This window comes from Bemisia tabaci, chromosome 1, assembly GCF_918797505.1.
Source record: "Bemisia tabaci chromosome 1, PGI_BMITA_v3".
Lineage (NCBI taxonomy): Eukaryota > Metazoa > Arthropoda > Insecta > Hemiptera > Aleyrodidae > Bemisia > Bemisia tabaci.
The window spans coordinates 4,767,341-4,784,743 of record NC_092793.1 but is presented as its reverse complement, the minus strand read 5'-3'; the positions used below and the strand labels follow the sequence as shown (position 1 = coordinate 4,784,743).

At 36.6% G+C, this 17,403-nt stretch overlaps 1 pseudogene; it reads left to right on the top strand.

Annotated features, from left to right (window-relative positions):
• Window positions 1-392: 392 nt before the first annotated feature.
• Window positions 393-16,953, top strand: LOC109041754 (V-type proton ATPase subunit H-like; annotated as a pseudogene).
• Window positions 16,954-17,403: the final 450 nt, after the last annotated feature.

Below are 17,403 nucleotides of genomic sequence, written 5' to 3'. Positions count from 1 at the left end.
TTTACAGTGTATTCTCCGTTTTTAATTCAGTAGAGTGGGTATGTAGAACAAGAACTAAAGCATTTTGCCATGTATCTTTGTAAACTTTATTTGAGAGGAGTTAAACTCCTGTTTGAGGTGACAACTTCAGCGGTAATCTTACTGTATCTTTCTCCGCACTGTAGGACTGGCTAAATGATTTGCTATAGACTGTTTACACAAGTAAAAGTAGTCAGCAAATAATCGATTAGTGTCGTAGTGAGTGGTGTTATTTTCGGAAGGTTGCTTTTGCAACATTAAAAACCTGCGCATCATATTGAAAAAATAAAATAAAAGAATAAAAGAATCTTGAATAAAAGAAGCCCAAAGAATTTTGATGTCTTCTTCCTAATGTAGATTCCTCCTTTTTACAGATTTAAAAACATATCAAAATGGCGCCAGAGCCACTGGATATCTCTGAGCATGAGTTGCTCTTCAAAGCAACCAATTTATCCAAACTGGCCTCCATAGATTTGTCTCAGGTATGAGTTATAAATATTTTTCATCAAGTAACATTTTTTTATTAGTCAATGAGAACTGGAATAATTTTTTAGGACAAACAGCTCATATTTTTTCTGTTCTTTTTTTCTTATATTTTAGTTCAAAACCTGTTAGAGATCTCTCCTAAATTGTTGCAGGCTCAAGAAATGAATTTCAAATTCAGAGTATTGCATTAGAAAACTGGTTTTCTCAGTTGATGTGAAGTGTGCTCTATTATAATTAATAATTAACATTTTCTGTATTTTAAAATCCAGGAGGACAGGTCAAGAGTTGAAATATTTGCCGAGTATTGTGCTAAGAAGCGAGAACCTATTTGCGGTCAGTTTTTGAACTTGTTAAATGGATCTGATGGATTCATTGTGAATATGTCTGCCAGAATAATCGCCAAGATTGCCTGTTGGAACCCATCTGCCAATTTACTTGACAGCTCTGATTTCACTTTTACCTGAATCGGTTGAATGGACAATTAAAATTGAGTGTAAGTTAAATGGATCAATGATTTTCTGCTATTACTTCTAATTAATTCAGTAATGCATCTGTTGTCCTCAGAATTCTGTTTCTGCAGGTGCAAAAAGTTCTAAAGCATCTTGCCTTTGCCACATGATCCGGCGGTCTCTACTTCTTAGCAAAATTTTTGATGAGAAAAGAGAGAGAAAAAAAGACATCACTTTTTTAAAATTGCATCACTCGATGCTGATTGTTGATGATTGCTTATTTCCTGTGATTGCTAATTTCCTACGATATAACATAAAATAAATAAGGAGCTAGGTGGCACAATGGTGTGGGGGAGCGCAGGTTGTTCTTCTGGAAAACTGATATTTCCATACAGCATACCATAAGGCACTACTGCACCAAATTTCATGACAGTATTTCAAGATTTGAGCAAGTTACAGGATTTTTTTTTTTTGCAAGGTTACGATTCTGTGACAATAATCATCTAGGTCATGACTGTTATCTGTCAAAATTTCTGTACAAATTCTCCACATAGCTGAAAATTGGCTGGTCTTTTAAGGTTTTTTCAATGCACGACCCCATTATAGCTGAGGAAGAGACCCTTCTCACAAGCAGCGATGGTGAAAGCGAATGTGAGGCTGAAGATTCATGATGTCTCGATTGATGAACTCAGTGGAGCTGGCCCTTCTTAATTTTGTCCCCTTTACTCCTAGACATGTACTGAGGGGGCTTATAAACTTTTTCAACATAAATATGCTTTTTTTTAAAAAAAATAATAATCTTTTAGTAGTTCCCTTTCCTTGATAGCCTGTAGTTCTCTTGAAAAACGACTTCTGTAGCGCTTTTGTAAATCTCATTTTAAATATGTCAAATACTGTATTTCAGTAAATGCAATGGTACCAACCTCTAAATGAGGGTTTGATCTATCATTTTTGTCAAACCCATGATCTCAAAATCTTTAGTATATAGCTGGTAATCATTAGAGTACCTGTACAGCAAGAGTATAGACAGGTGTGAAACTCAGAAAATTAAATCCATCAGGCCTTCACCGATGCCTGCGCAAACAAGGTTAGGGCCCAAAAGGGCAGCCAACCTATGAATTACATACATCCAGAACGATTTATTATTATAATTGTCACAACCTGTTGTTTGCAAAGAACGTATTTGACATAGTTTTTGCATAAATTTACTAATTTTTGAAGAACGCACATTTATGAACATTCTTTGCCATCTTGATTTGAATTGTAATCTGAAGATTGGCAGTGAAATTTTGTGTGTTAAAGAGCTGGCTACCCGTTTGGGCCCTAAACCCTCCATGAAGCAAGCTGTCCATACTCTCAGTATACAGGTACTCTAGGAATCATGTCTTAAAATATTCAACCTTCGTTTTCTCAAACCGCTATTTTCTGACTCATGCCGTTTTTCCACCTAAATCCTCAAATGTGATGATCTGGAAAAGTCCGACTTAATTTTCAAAGTAAACTCTTCAAGCAAAAGAAAATGAGTGAATCTGCTGGAAAAGTCACCTTTTAATATTTGAACTTGCATTAAAAAATCCCATCTCTTCCTGAAACAGATAGAATTTTTCTTAAACTTCTTAATCCACACCCTTCTCATTTAAGTATGCCCTAGGTACTATCAGTGGGCACTTTACAGTGGGCCTCAGTTCAATCTTGATCTGACGTCTTCAGGATGCGTTTACTGATTTCATCGAATTTGTTATCTTTTAGGGAGAGGACTTCTTTTTGTCGGAAGATGCTTGCAAGTAGTTCTTCGTCACGATGAATATCGTTTGGCTTTCATCAAAGTTGGAGGGCCTTCAACATTGTTGAAAGTCCTTGCCTCGGACAAGTAAATTTCCAAATTCAGTACCAACTTATGTTCTGTCTTCGGTTACTGCCTTTCAACCCTAAATTTGCTCAAAAAATGAACAAGTGAGTATATACAAATAAGTCTAAAAGTGTTAATTGTCTGTTGAAGAAGAATTTTGTTTTTAAATTGTTGAAATATCAGGTCAGATAGCCTTATCATGCCATAAATGTTTTAAATTCCTCGCTAGGGACCGTCATGTAGGAAGTCCGGGTGACAATCGGCTCTGTCTATGAAAATAATAGGCTGTATAAAATTTGAGCCAATTTGAAGCTTTTTTAGATGATGCTCAAAGGGATTAAAACTATGGGCAAAATTACATTGGTTTGAATGGGCGGGAAAAACGCCTGATCTGCGAAAATGCATTTCTTGGATCTAAAATGCGCTGAAATGAAGAAAACCTGTCCAGCTCTTAGAGAGGCATCCAGGGGCCCATTGGAAACGAGAAAATCACACTTTTGATCCATGAGTGGGGACAGCGGGGTCATGACGTAGCTGGTTTTGAGGCGCTGCGCCCACAGCTAAGTGATCGCTTTTGAGACTTTCAGATCAAACTCAAAATAAGTGTTCCGAAGTTGAAGAGGCAAATGTATCTCACAACTTGATGAGAAATACTGTATAAAAGTTGTTTCAGCCCTTGAGAACTATACTTGGCCCTTTACAATGTTGCCTCATACTATTTCTCGAGCCTAGAATGAAATTGGTGTATATATTTTATCTTGCACTTGAGTGATCTCCCCTACCGTCACCCATGGGTCAAAAGTGTGATTTTCCCGTTTTGAAAGGGCCCCTGGATGCTTCTCTTAGAGCTGGTCAGGTTTTCTTCATTTAAGCGCATATTAGATCCGTAAAACGCATTTTCGCTGATCAGGCGTTTTTCCGCCCATTCAAACCAATGTAATTTTACCCATATTTTTTATCCCTTTGAGCTATTTAAAAAAGCTTCAAATTGGCTCAAATTTTCTACAGCCTATTATTTTCATAGATATAACCGATTGCCACCCGGACCTCGTCGATTTTCCTCCATGACGGAAATAAGCCGCACCCTAATGGTACCTCTAACTCAAATATCAGGCTAGAAGACCAGTTGAAAAAGAACAAGTTTAAAGGCGGGAGCGGTTCATTATAAATCAGAAACCCTTCCCTAGAATATGGATGAATGTTTAATATGTTACTAATTAGTATAATTTCAATGTATTAAACAAATTGCTGTCCTGTATGGTATTGTTACTAAATTTAGAACTTTTCCAGGCCGTATACAATGAGGAAAATGTTCTCTGTCAGTCTAATATCAAGGGATTAACAAGGAAATGATTTGATCGTGTAGTCTGGTTGAGAGAAAAGTTCATGCGTAGTAAGAGAAGACAAAAGAAAATGAAGCTACCTCTATTTTTTTCCCTTCACTCTAACATAATTCTGGTTGCTCTTAAATTCACAGATTAGGCGTCATTCCAATCCTAGCAGATATTCTCAGTGACTCTGTGAGAGAAGAAGTTACCCGCATCATCTTGGCTGTATTCAGGGTAAGTTGGCTTTTATACCCACCCATTCTTTCATGCCGGCCCTACACACTTGCGCACAGGGTGCATTCAAAGCATTGATGCCTGCTTGATCATATTTTAAGAATGATTGCAGATAGTTAGTTAGTTAATTTAATTAGAGTCATTCAGCATCACAGACTATTAATGTTTTTACAGAAAACATGAAGAGTGAGTAAAAATAAAAAAATTTGATTCTTAACTTAATGGAAGCAAAAAATTTCAAAATCTTGATTATCACTGACATCATCTTCGGTTAATTTACAAATAGTTTGAACAAGTATATCTATATTATGCCACTAACCCAGTGTACCGTAGCGCTCTGCAACTCCTAATCGCCATTAAAACCGATTCTGCCACTCGATATCTGCAACCGTTCAAAAGTTATGTCGAAAAGTTGATTTTTCTTTGACCCCCCTTTTCTTGGGGGCTGGATCAAAAACCCTGCCATTATTGAACTTCTGTAACCTTCCCCTTACAAAAGGTGAGGGTATGACAAGATTCCGCTCTGGGTCCAATTCTCATGGGAGATGCATATAATACCTCTTTGTGAAAATCGGCAGAAGTTCAGATATGGATTGTTTGTGTCAATGTAAGGTGGAAAGTAATCAGTATTTCTTTCCCTCACCTCTTAAATGTAAGAAGTTGAGGAAGTAAAAACAAGAGGGGAAAAAGTTCGTTGATTCGAGTTCAGCAATTTTTTTGCCTGCATGTCGTAAAAATTGACGTCTACTTGTCATAGGAATGTTGGTGGTGCAGGCTAAAAAATAATTTGCTCTTGTGCTTTCTGTCTCTTTCCCTCCAAATGGAATCGCCTGTGAATTGAATGGAATTAGCCAAGTTAGGGTTAGTTGGGGTCATTCCATAATAGGATGATTCTGGATTGGTCTCACTGCGGTTGTCATTTTAAAGTCAGGGAATTTTTACATTAGTGTGTTATTGCAAATGATCAGTCGGTCTCATGCAGTGTTTTGATTGACTCTCTTATTTTTTCTTACAAGGTATCCAGGAAAGTATAATCAACAAACTGGGAAACTCTACCTCCAGATGTTGCAAGTAACAGAAAATTTCTATATACGGTCAACCCCCGCTAAATCGAACATGTTACCTAAAAATTGCCATAAATCAGTGAGTTTCTGACCAAAAGAGCTCAACCAAGTAGCATTTCAAAGCCAATGAAGTGATTTTCATGCTTCCATAATCCACATTTGCTGGCTTTATTTGCGGAGGTTGGTGACATGACTTTTGAGATATCCCTCAACTTGGTGAAAGATGAACAACCCCCCCCCCCCCTCCTTCCCCAAAAAAAAATTGTCAAAAACCTAGAGTGTCAACTCATTGTTTTTTGAAGAACAAACAATATGGCCTAAACAACTTGAAGGTGTGTTTTCCTGTCCAGAGATGATTAATAGTTTCTTTTTTTTTTCTTGCTTTGTTCGCTTTTTAGAACTTAATCGAAAAACTAGAAAAGCCGAACATTGCAAAGGAACATTGTATTGCAATGGTACAGAGTAAAGTATTAAAGCAGCTGAGTATTTTGGAGCAACACAAACTCGATGATGAAGACATTGTAGAAGATGTTCAGTTTCTCAACGAAAAATTGCAGGCATCCGTTCAAGATTTAAGGTATGTGGTAACTCTATTTTCTCTCCCACTATAGTACTCGGCATCCTACAAGTGAGTGGGTGTATTTACTGGTCTTTCTACCCAGTGGTTGCATACACCACATCTTGAAGGAGAACAACGGGTGAGGAAAAGTGTATCCCTGTGGTGAAGCACCTCGGAAAAAATTAACAATTGTAGTACAGCCTGTAAAATTTATGTATTTTAAATGTGGGTTCAAAAAAGTCCGGTTTGATAACCCATGTGTGTAACAACGGTCAGTGAAGCTAGGGTTAAGCCAGAGACAACATTTTTAGAGATGTTGCACTCTCCATCCTCCCAAAGAGAAAAAGTCATTTTGGGAATCATTAATTTCTTTTTGCCTAATGATGATTCATGAAATCAGTGAATAATCTGTTGAAATATGATGTAGATCAACAAACTTGCTTTGTAAATGTTCAACAGGTTATTCCGAAGTTATCATCTGCTAAGAATGGAGGCAAAAAATACTACCGTGTTAAAGAAGTATGCTGTAGGAGTCATCAGCCATCGCCAAAGCTCCTTTAATAGAATACAAAGAAATATGTGAATATTTTTTCTCCAATTTTTCAGAGAGATTTATCCGCAATCGGACCTCAGTTATCTGCAAATTCTAAGAGACAATATTCATAAATCTTCTCAAATATGAACATTTAATCGAAGGAAATTTGGCAACTCTCGAATATTCATACGGTGTTTCTCCTTAGTACAATAGAGTAGCTCATATATCACTAAATTGAAGTACGAAGTCTCTTAATGACATTTTCTCCACCCAAAAGAGTGATAATTTACGATGTATCTTTGGAAGACCATTGTCTGTAGTGTGTGTGGTATTTATTAGAGTACCTATATAGCGAGAGTATAGACTGATGCGAAACTCCGGAAATCCATCAGGCCTTCACCGATGCCTCCGCGAATAAAGTTAGGGCCCAGAAATGCAGCCAACCTATGAATTTCAATTATCCAGAGCGATTTACCAATACAATTGTTACAAACGATCGTTTATAAAGCACGTATTTGACTTAGTTTTTGCACAAATTTACTCATTTTTGCGGAAGAACGCTCATTTATGTACATTCTTAGCCATCTTGGTTAGAATTGAAATCTGCAGACTGGCAGTGAAATTTTGTGTGTTAGAAGTTGGTTAAAAGGGTGGCTGCACTTTTGGGCCCTAAGCCCTCCATGAAGCAATCTGTCCATACTCTCGCTATATAGGTACTCTAGTATTTATCATCAAGAAAGTAAATACTGCAATTTGAAATAATTTTTTTCATTTTTACTTATAGTTCTTTTGATGAATATGCCACTGAAGTAAAATGTGGGTGACTAGAGAGGTCTCTAGTCCACCGGTCTGCTCAGTTCTGGAGAGAAAATGCAGCACGTTTGAATGAGCGCAACTATGAGCTTCTTTGCTGTCTGGTCTTTTTACTTGATACTTCCAAGGATGCTTTGGTGTTCAGCGTTGCATCCTTTGATGTTGGTGAATACGTCCGTCACTATTCGCGAGGCAAACAGTAAGTAATAATTGACAATTTTTAAATTAAATCAAGATTTAAAAACAATTCTTCGGAGAAGTTTTGGTTTACATGCTCTGACATTCTTACCGTTTGACGAATGACATTTTCGATGAAATTGAGGATGGACTGCTGGGGTTAATCAACAAGGATCAGTCGTGATGAAGCTGAAGATGGAGCGTGCAGCTCCGTAACAATTGTCCTTTAGTCTATAAAAAGTGAGTGAGCTTAGAGTTTATGTAATTGAAGACTGGATGTACTCTTTGGTAACTGCCTAGCTGATCAAACGCTGTAATGATCACCGGTGACTTCTAGGAGGTAACAGCCCTCTATAAGAAAGGCAGAACGGAATGACTCTTCTAACTTCTGGAAGGTCAAAGGCCTGGTTCAGGAGAGTAATGATTTTGCTTGCTCAGTGCTTGGAATAATCTACATCTTAAAATTTTGGAATCGGGTGTGTGATTTTATAGCTGATTTCAACAACATTTACCACTGAACATAGATAGAGGCATCATTTACCAGATTATATACTTCCGACAGCACGTGTTATACGTGGTAATGCTTACATCAGACCATTCTACTTTCTCTAGCTTTCACAACCTCTCTCTGTATAGTTTTCATTGTTTTTATCTTACAGTGTCATTGAACAGTTAGGAGGAAAACAACTTGTGATGCAACTTTTATCTCACGAAGATCCCAATGTTCGTTATGAAGCTCTGTTGGCTGTTCAAAAGTTAATGGTTCTCAACTGGTAAGTTCCTCTCTCTACTTCTTCAATCTATCAGTTACTTATCTCTAGAGCTATGTTTATCTGGCGAACAATTGCGGCGCTCATGGGTTTGGTAATTTAGGTTTTGTCCACTGAAGTAGAATGATTTGCTTGATGTGGAACTTTTGGATCGATCATTTTTTAATCAACCTAATTTTATTTGACTGATGTCACTGAATCTTGAATTTTTTAAGAATAGACTTCTGACAAAGGAATCGGAAGTAAAATTATTCAAAGAAATGCCATGTATTTTATCGTAAAATTTCCTTTTGTCTATTTTTAGTTTTTAGTGTATTTTTTTCCGAAGAAAGTACACTATTTTTTCAGTATACTCTCTGCCTTGAAGTGTACATTTAAGCCTTGAGTAGAATATGAAAATGTATTTTAAAGGATTTTATTTTATTTCCTCTTGGAAGCTATCAATTATAGATGGATATTGAAGCAGATGGGCACTCTTTCAGCTTCTCAACAAGGTACATTAAAACTTCAGTTTATCGGATTGCTCTTTTGGTCCCTCCTAGGACTTCAAGTAATTCGAATCAACGGATTTTGCAATTTAATGTATAAATTCGTCAGTCCTGTAAAATCCGATGGAGGTCTTACTGTATAGAGCTTAACATTAGACTGAAGGGTTGCTATGCCAAGAAATGATGGTCTTTCTGTATCCATTCCATTACATGTAGTCTTTTCTGGGAACTGTATTGATCAATTGTCAAAATCTTAGGAGAGTTTTAAAGTGAAGAATGTTTCTGATTTGAACACTTTGTTACCGATTTGAGTCATCTTTTTTACTTTGAAAGGTATAAATTAATATTTGCGTTTTGGATGACCCTCTTATATTCTAGCATTGATAGTTTCTAAGAAAAGGAAAGTATAAAATTTTCTTCCTTTCTCCTGCTTCCCTCCCTCTCTCTATCATTTCCTATTTCATGCTCTTTTGATCAAAGCTTTTTACATTGCAAGCAACTGTTGGTATCAATGTTAATATTTTTACAAGTTATTTTCTGGATAGGTATACAGTAAATTTGCACTGAGACTGCAACAAGAAGAAAATAATTGTTGATTATTATGAATAATCTGCAACCAAAAAATTATTTGAACGACTGTCTGAATACTTCTGCTTTCTTGTTGACGTATACAACTCTTTTTGATTATTTTATGCTATACCTTAAACTTGAAGTGGTTTCTAATGAGATTTTTAATTTTGATTTGTTTTCTTTTGTTAGGCCATCAGTTGATTCCATTCCATGACTTTACATTAATTGCTCAGTGTGTATTTCTAATGGTAACTAAGCAATGTCCTGTAGCAACGTTTGAATTTTGTAGATTAGTGATCAATGCCAGCTACAATAACCATGTTCTTGAATTATGATATCACGTGCAAATTATTTAAATGTATTAACAATGGAATGATTGCTATGAATGCATTCTTTTTCAAATTTTGCTGTGATATGTGCAACTAAGAAAATTCTCAATGCTGTTTTCTCACCCGTTTTCAGTACCTCAAAACTTTGTTCGAAATATTTTACTCAACCGATTTTATAAATATTCAATGAAATATAAAATTTCTAGCCCCTTTTACTCACAGTTTATTGTCTTATGCAGTTTGTACTTGCGTTTATTAAGAGTGTCCAAAATTGTCTGTTTTTCAAGCTTTCACTACTGGCTGCCCAATTTATTAATTTTTTTTTTAAAACGAAACATCATTTGAGGAAATTGTATTTCTTGAGCGAATTCAAAGAAAATATTGCATAGACATTAAAATAACGAGGAACCAACTTATTTGAAGAAATGGAACCCAAACAGGGTGTCTACCAGTCTGGAATGTCCGGAAAAAGTACGCATTTTTTAAGGTCGGTCCGTAAGTACCTTAAGTCGTACCTACCCAAAATCGAAGAATTGCGATGCGTCGCAAAAAGGTACTTAAAAAGTACTTAATTTTTCTCCAAAGCAAGGTACTTAAATTTTTCCTTAAGTACCTAAAAAGTACTTCAAAAGTACTTATTTTATTTTTGTGGACCTCAGTAGACACCCTGCCAAACCGTAAATTAGAGAAAATTTTACTTCCTTCACCTCGACTTTTACAGCTCCTCAATATTTTTTTGCAGTAATTTGTTCGAGGCTTGTATTTTTCAATGATTTTTTGATGGGTGCAATGGGCCTGTTGCAAACTTTTGCTAGAGCAAAAATAAGAGTTGTTTCTTATAGATAATGCCTCAAAAATCACGATGAGCGCATCGGCAAAGTCTGAAATGCACTCATAACTTCACAGTCTGCGTAAGAAATTTGCGGTTCTTTGAGCTTCGCTTCAAAAACGATACTACGGCACAGGTGAACATTTTGTCGTTCCATCGTCGGCAATACTCATCATGGCCGACGCTAAAAATGATAGATAACACCTGAACTGGATTAGACCAGATAACAATCGTGTTAGCGTTCATATTTTATTATTGACCTTGACTCTCCTCGAATTACGCGCGAAACTGCGCGCAAGCGTCATGATGAATATCGCCGACGATAGAGCGACTCCTCTAACAAAATGTTCACCTGTGCCGTAGTATCGTTTTTGAAGCGGAAGCTTAAAAAAACGCAAATTTCTTACGCAGATTGTGAAGTTATGAGTGCATTTCAGACTTTGCCGATGCGCTCATTGTGATTTTTGAGGCATTATCTATAAGAAACAACTCTTATTTTTGCTCTAGCAAAAGTTTGCAACAGGCCCATTGGTGTTTTACCCCCTTCCCCTTTCAGGACCCTGTTTTTGTGTTTTTATTGTGTTCCATTGTTGCTGTAGGGCCTTTTTTTATCGCGGATCAGGGTGGATCGCAGTGGAAGGCACTGGATCGGAATCCTGAGCGATCCGGACCGATCCAAAGTGTTCCAAGTGATCAAAAAAATCCAAACTTGGAATTTGGTCTGATTTATTATTGTTTTGATCAGAGACAGTTTTGATTTGTTGGGGACGGCAACTTCCTTGCATTAGGTTAGGATCACAGTGGATCGCAAGCTTGCCCCACCACGGAAGAGCGATCCAGTGTTCCACCCTGATCCACCTGGAACGCTTGGATCACGGCTGAGGAACGGAATAAAAAAATAGCGATGTTCATCGTGATCCATTGCGTTCCACTGCGATCCGCATAAAAAAAAAGCCCTTTTTACTCTTTTGAAACCCTCAAATTTTTAATTTTCTGGGCACAGGCAGCCCTTTCACATCCTCTCAAATGTTTAATAAGAAAGGATAGGCTTGGATCAGTTTCATAGAACCCTGTCCCATATGAAGTTAAAATTATCTGAATCAGTCAAATGATGAATGAATAACTTTTACCTGCTCTATCTTATTCTTCGTTTTAACAAAATCCAGAAGTTTTACCTACAGTAATATTTTGATCACCGATAAATCATGGTGGGAGCTTGTGCTGGATACTGAAAACGCCGTAAGATTAAAAAACGCCTAAAAACATTTAAAACCACATGAAATATGTATGAAAAAAATGAGAAAAACTCACTTGATTAACATGGATGAAAGAATGACATCATAGTGCGTCGAGCTTTCGATGCTGTGTGTGCCTGAGGAGAATCGTCGGTATCTGCCCAAAACTCTTTATCATTTGTCACCATCCACTGCCAAGTTATAGTCTTATCTTCATCTTCTGGCTCAAGTATTACAAGCGTCAATTGTGCTTAGGCACCATGTTGCCAAATCTTAAACTTTTCAATCTTTTACGGAAAAACTGATCAACAGAATCACTTGAAAATTTTACCCAATATTTCTTCCGCCATCAAGAATAATTTCTGTTTTATGAAAGTATGCGCAAAAGTTTTAAAGCAAAATTAAAACAATATTGAATTGTCCGGCAACACACCTTCTAAGCGTTAATAAGGCTTGTGATATTTTTGGTGGAAGATGACTAAGGTTTCTAAATGTAGGTACTAAATAGGGCTGAATTTTACTGAACCTGTTTTAAAAGTCATGGGATCTGTGTATTTAACTATTATCTGGATGTAAATTCAACTTGACCACCTGCCATGCTGAGTGAAAATGCCGTATGAGTGTTCGAATGTTGCCAAAGTTCCTTTCAGAAAATATTTATTTTTAAGGAAAGCTATGAATATATTTTCTCGTAACTTTTAGACTTTAAATCAAATTACGGACAAATTTCTCTGAAAAATCAGAAGTAAAATAAATACAGATTTTTTTAAAAATTCGATTTTTGAAAGGAATTCGGCAACATGCAGGGAAACTAGAATATGTACATAAAAAAGGCATACATTGCATGTATGAGTAAAAATGATTCATGCATGGCCATCACTTTGATGATGTCACATGCCCTCTGCATGAATTGAGTGTGGTTTAAATCTTCAGCTATGGAGTAAAACCAAAGGTATTGCATTTTTGTGGTCAAAGAAGCACAACATGCTCAAAATAGTCGCCCTCATCAGCGCAAAATACAACCTGTAACCAAGTATTTTGATTACTTGCACTCGTGAAAATCAATTATGGCTCATTCATATTTTTTATTATTTTGTGTGTTTGAATGGGCTATTCGGATACTTCCAGTCCTATTTTTTTTACTCATGTCGATTTTTCTAAGGCCGTGTTTATACAGGATTAACTCTTGATCGCGACGCGATTGCGACTAGACTGTGACTCGGCACAACACATGGAGTTGAATGAGCATGTTTATACATGTCGCGACTCGGACGCGATTGAGATTTGACGATCAAATCTCAGTCGCGTCGCGGTCTGTGACGAGACTCTGTGCTCTAGACTCCGACTCGACTCTTGATCAGTCTTGTCTTGCTTGGTGCAGTGAACGGACGAAAACTATTTCATCTTTTTTAAAAAAGGTGGTTTATTAATAAAATAAAAAAGATTTTTAGAGGTTGGCTAATATAATGACTTCTGAAGCGGAAGCCCTGAAGCTTGTGGAACTGGTGGAGGCTCGGCCATGCCTCTGGAACCCACGGAATGCATTTTATGCTAACAAAAAACTTAGATACTGACTTTTTTTTAATATTTTCTGTATTGAAAGGGTGTTCACTATAACGACGAAAACGACGATGCTTATTCACCGCCCATAGCAAAAGCACGTCTTCTTTGTCGGATGAAGACATGATGCACTGCCACCATGACCCAACAGTATAATGTTGATAAATTAAAATTGAGTCGCGAGGGAGTTTAACCCTGTATACACACACGCATCAAATCCCCGTCAAGTCACAGTCTCGGATCAAATGAGCGCAATCGCGTCGCGATCAAGAGTCAAATGCTGTATAAACACGGCCTAAGATTCATTGGTTTTTATTCTAGCATTTTGGTACTCAAAACCTAGGTCTCATTAAGTTTGAGCTAGATATCTGATAGGTATTTGAGCAATGCACTTTTGGATATACTTCAATGCATTCTCTTGTGCTTCAGCATGCTTTAATATAGACTATAATTTAGATGTCAAGGACTGATATCAAATTATATTATCGGTAGAAAAATTATGACATGTTCCAGTACAGTTGACACATGTTGCAACGGTACTGCCACAACATCGCTTTGAAAACCGGAGCTCTGAAATTTTGCCAACGCAGTCAAATTTTATGAATTCTAAGTCAAGGGTTAATACTTTTTACTCATTGTAGTCCCCTACGCTTCTAACCAATAAATAAAAGAAAAAAAATTAATTTTACCAACATTGCAATATTTATGAAAATGTAAATGTTGACTACATTTTTTTAAATTAAAGAAAATTTCAAATTTTATCAACATTGGCTAATTTCACGAAAATGCCGAATTTTCTCAACACTGATCGATTTACGTACTTATACACTATTAATCGACATTGCTCAATTTCGTGGAAGTTTCCAAATTTTATCAACGCTCCAAAATTTTTAAACGTCAATTCATGAAGATACAGTAGTACTCCAATGTTACCATAACTTAACAAAACCAGAAATTTATGCTTAATCGAGGTTTATTCTAAGTAGTTTCCCTAGGAAATATTTGTATCTGATTTTTAGTACCATAACATTTGGCTATTTTTTCTCTCTCAAAAAAGTTCTCAACTTTATATTTTGATCAATTTTCCGGAAATATTGTCATATTACATTTAATTTTGACCAGTGACAGAAGTGACGGTGAATGACAGATTTTTACCATTTATCTGCTGGTAAGTAGTAGAAATTGCTAAGTGTCAGCTGGATGAGATAGATTGGTCAGAATTGTAACTTTAGATACAGCAAATGGAGTCTGCACTAGAACCGTGACAGTCGTCACCCCTCTACCAATTGGCTAACAACTTTAGGTGTTGAAAAAATAAAACATTTTATAAACCTTTGAAGCAATTTGTTTCAGATCAATGTTATTTTGAAAACCTCAGCAAGAGGATAGTATGTTGAGACAACCTGGCAACTATGTTTCAAATCTTTTTCAATCAAAAATCAAAGTTTCAAACACGCACCTTTCACTGAAAACTTTGTGCTCTTCCTTATCTATTCAAATCTTCGCATTTCTCTCTTTTCCCACTCCTCTTTATTAGTCCTGTGAGCGGCCTTCACCAACATTTTAGTGATCTGGAGAGTGATGGCGATGCTTCGGGAAATGATTAATTCATAGTGATCCCAGTGCCTATTTGAGGAAATACTTCATATTTGCGGTGGCCGTATTGTCTCAACAACTAAAGCCAATTATTAGTTTTCTCTTTGAAGGAACATCTCTGTGTTCTTTGAGTGCAGAACTTTAAACCCTTAACCCGTTGTTTAATGCCCAGCAAGCCAACTTTTAATGTTGACCAGCCCTTCAATCATTTCGGCCCCTCTTATTCTCTCCTTTTTCTTTCATTTTGAATCATAAACACTTGCAGGTGATCACAAGAAAGCTGCATGGATACTGAGCATGTCATAATGCACACCTTAACAAAAGAGATGTACCTAAGCTAATTGTGGGGTATAGAACCTGCCAATCATATCAACTATTTTCCTTTTTCTTTTTTTGCCCAATCTTCTGTAATTCTCTTTCTTTGTAAGAGAAAACTCCGCAAAGGATAAATTCACCCGCCTTTTCCTGTATTAAATACATGTATTACCCTCTCTGTCCAGTAGGTGTCTCTCTGTACCAGATGAATCTTCGAGTCCCTTGAGATCCACTACAGAGAGCACTGTATTAGTTTTCCAGTAGATCCATGTTAATGGTAAATGATTATTGCGTGCGAATATAAATATTTTGCTACTGGAGTATAGGATTATACCTGTTGTACACACTTGAGGAGTAAAATTTTCTTAATTAATTATGTCGTTAATTTTTTATTTGTGTTTTATTTCAGGGAGTATCTAGGACGCCAGCTGGAAAAAGAGCAAGGATCAACAACTACTACAGCAAAATCTGCAGCTGGAGTACTCGCTGGTAAGACCTCTATGTAGCTTGACTGCTTCAGAAATTAATCAAATCTTGTATCTGAAGATCATCATTTGCTGCGGTCATATTAAACACTGAGATTTTTCCTGCCTATTATTATCAATAGACGTGGGTAAATTTACTGATGTGGCAGTCCATTGACCTGTATTAGCTAAAAGCCTGCTAATTAGGAGTATGGATTTTGGTGCCTTCAACGAAGACTTGTTACCAGAAGTATTACCCTGACTCTTAACAATGAGTCAATGATGCTGACTTTTTGTATTGCATCATTTAAAATTTCTAATTGAGGTGAATCCTTTGTAATGGGTTAGTTGCGCTGGTCACAGGAGTGCATTATGATGGTTTCAGCTCATAGATCAGCAAAAAGGAATCAGTTATGTCCAGATGCTTAGTTTTTCCATCCAGTATTAATGGAAATATTGCCCTTTTAAAAACACAGTGTATGATGTCATCCACTGCGGTAGCTTACACCATGGTCCCGTCCACCTTTGATTCATCAATTAGTGATGTACACATTTGTATTGGTAGCTCTACTTAAATCATAGATGAAACCAAGGTGGAAGAAACTATAGTATGCACTACTGTGATGGATGATGTCATACGCCATGCTATTTGAAGAGGAATATCTCCGCTGGTATCGGACAAGAAAACTTGGGTTTTAGACAGATCTTGTCATTTTTTGCTGATCTGTAATCTGATGTCATCAAAATACAATTCTGAGACTAGCGCAACTGACCCATTTAACACTTTGAATTGTGATCAAGGAGGGAAGCACGGATTTGACAAAGCTAATCGGCAATCTAGTAATTGCAATCTAGAAATAGTAATTTTGATGGCCAGCTTGTAATATGCAATAATTATCTTCTCGATGGTTGTGGATTTTGAACTTGAAGAATTAATGGCTAATTAGTAATTATTGGTAGTCTCACACATCAAGACAGCCGTGCTAAGGAAGAACGCTGCATAAACCTTCAGGCGTTGCCAAATTTCCTTTCATTAAATCCGAATTTTCTGGTAAACTTATGACAATTTTTCTCCCAATTTTTTCAGATAATATTCGTAATTGCATCTACAGGTTCTGAAAATTGAAAGGAAAACTATTCATAACATTCCTCAAAAATAATAATTCTATCGAAGTAAATTTGGCAACTCTGGAATGTTCATACTGCGTTCTTCCTTAGCACGGCAGAAGAGGACAATGATTCAGTAAAGGCAGGCAGGGGCACAGAGCAGCTGAGTTCCTCAGGTTTTTTCCTAAATTCTTGAAATTGACCTTATGTTTTCTCGAGGTTCCTCTCCTCCAGTAAATATTTTTTAGCCTCTTTCTCCTCTATTTTAGTTTGTTTTCATAGATCTTTATTCAAAATGAGTATGCAGCTCAAATGAGGTTTTTAGGTTCTTGCATTTATTCCTACGTTGCAAGAAATTTTTCAGAGCTCTTAAAATGCTATCTACTTCCCTGCCTCAAAAGTGGTGAAGCAATTCTATTAATCAATCGATTATTTTGTGAAGACATTCACTAATTTCCTTTGATTTTCTTCTAGAGGTATAGATCCATCAAAGTCAGTATTGGTGTCGATACTCAATTCAAAGCTTATCAACGGCGTAAGTCCGCAATCACATATCTCGTTTGCGGTGTCTGAAAATCTCAGCCTCTATGCTATTTTTTTAAAGGAGAACAAATTGACATCATTCCTT